Raw genomic sequence first — 2,298 nt, 5'->3', positions numbered from 1 at the left:
TGCCCACAATGGGAAACTCCATTGGCCGGCTGCCGGGACAGAGAATCCCTGTCCTGCACCAGAAAACGGGTGTGACGGGATGGAGGATCCCGCCTTATGTGTTGCAAGCAATCAGGAATTCTCTCCTCTAAGTTGAAATGCTTGTGTTGACCTCAATATCATCAAGACCGTGGATGACATCAAAACTGAACCCCTTGAAACTATCCCATTAAAGATCTGGATTGAGACTTCAGTGCTGATTTTTCTGGCACTGTTCACAGAGATTGGTAATCCAGTCCTTTCCAGGAAGATGCGCAGGAGGATGTGAGTGAACTTGTTCTCCCTCAAGCCACAGTGAACCAATTAGACCAGAGAGTACTTTTTAAAAAAATGTTTTTATTAAGGCATTTGTATATATATATATACATCAAACACAATGGCAACCAAAAAGAGAGCAAACAAGAATTCACATAGCAAATAAATATCTAACACCCCACCGTCCACTCTCCCTGCCTCTACCCCCAACAACTGTCCCCCCCCCCCCCCGGCACGCAGCTGACTTCTTAACTATTCTGGTTTCCATCTCTGGGGCAAACCCCTCCACAATCCATCTCAAGGCGAACTTGATCTTTTCCAACCTGCAGAATTCCGCGCGGTCGCTCACCCGCACCCCAGGTTTCAGCGGCCCCGAGACCCTCCATTCCAGCAAGGTCCATCTCCGAGCTACCAGGGAGGCAAAGGCGGGCACATCGGCCTATCTCGGCCCCTGGACTCCTGGGTTTCCGTTACTCCAAAGATTGCCATTTCTGGACCTGGGACCACCTTTACCCTCAACAACTCAGACATAACGTCAGCACACCCCCGCCAGAATCCCTCCAGCTTCGGACAGGCCCAAAACATGTGGATATGGTTCGCAGGCCCACCCACACACCGCCCACACCTATCCTCCACCCCCTCAAATAACCTACTCATCCTGGCCACCGCCATATGTGCCCTGTGGACTACCTTGAATTGAATAAGGCTAAGCTTCACACACAAAGAGGATGCGTTATCTTGAATTGAATGCTGCTAAGCTTCACACACGAAGACCAGAGAGTACTTGAGTAAGGCAATGATCATGTGGTTGTGCTGAGAAGGTGGAAGATGTAACACAAGTGACAGAATACACTGTTGCAGGTTCATCCAACAGTGCTGACCTTCTAGAAAGCACATCTGAACCTATCCATCCACCAAAAGTGATAGCCAAAGATGCTAGCATTAAAAAAGGTTCAGAACTGGACATAGAACAAACCATGCATTTGCCTCTTCCATGTTCCAAGACACTGTCATTATTGCTACACCAGGCATGCTGGCTTTTGAGGAAAAGCAAGATATTGATTACATGGCATCCTCACAGCTTTACATCCTGGTAAAAATAATTTGTAATAACATCAATTACTTTCAGAGATAGCAGTCCAGGATTATCAACGGGTTCACAAAGAGGCTACTTCAGAAGTAAAGAATGGCAACGCCATGGCCGGTTAGTTCAGATGGTTAGAGTGTGGTGCTAATAATGCCAAGGTCGCGGGTTCAATCACCGTACTGGCCAACAATGCGATACTGTCACAAAATCACCTCCGCCCTGCATTCATTTTCAGGCAACCTGTCCAGTGTTGGTTGCGCAGCATTTTGATGGGCATCACGGTAGCATAGTGGTTACCACAGCTGCTTCACAGCTCCAGGGTCCCAGGTTCGATTCCCGGCTTGGGTCACTGTCTGTGCGGAGTCTGCACATTCTCCCCGTGTGTGCGTGGGTTTCCTCCGGGTGCTCCGGTTTCCTCCCACAGTCCAAAGATGTGCGGGTTAGGTGGATTGGCCATGCTAAGTTGTCCTTAGTGTCCAAAAAAATGTTAAGTGGGAGTTACTGGGTTACGGGGATCGAGTAGTTACATGGGCTGCAGTAGGGCGCTCTTTGTAAGGGCCGATGCAGACTCGATGGGCCGAATGGCCTCCTTCTGCACTGTAAATTCTATGATTCTATGATCCAAAGCAAACCGAGAGAACTCAACAGATCAGGATAGAGAACATGTTAAACGCAAAGAGATATAAACCTACAAAATCCAACCAAAGGACAAATGATCAAGATAAATAAGGGCAGCACGGTGACACAGTGCGTTAGCCCTGCCGCCTCACGGCGCTGAGGTCCCAGGTTTGATCCCGGCTCTGGGTCACTGCCTATGTGGAGTTTGCAGATTCTCCCCGTGTTCGCGTGGGTTTCGCCCCCACAACCCAAAAGATGTGCGGGCTAGGTGGATTGGTCACGCTAAATTGCCCCTCAAT

At 49.1% G+C, this 2,298-nt stretch overlaps 1 non-coding gene across 1 annotated transcript; it reads left to right on the top strand.

Annotated features, from left to right (window-relative positions):
* The first annotated feature begins 1,493 nt into the window (after nt 1-1,493).
* Nucleotides 1,494-1,567, top strand: trnai-aau (transfer RNA isoleucine (anticodon AAU)). Its single transcript has one exon. It is a non-coding gene; the product is annotated as a tRNA-Ile (tRNA).
* Nucleotides 1,568-2,298: the final 731 nt, after the last annotated feature.

This window comes from Scyliorhinus torazame, chromosome 12, assembly GCF_047496885.1.
Source record: "Scyliorhinus torazame isolate Kashiwa2021f chromosome 12, sScyTor2.1, whole genome shotgun sequence".
Lineage (NCBI taxonomy): Eukaryota > Metazoa > Chordata > Chondrichthyes > Carcharhiniformes > Scyliorhinidae > Scyliorhinus > Scyliorhinus torazame.
This window is presented reverse-complemented; position numbering and strand designations above follow the sequence as displayed.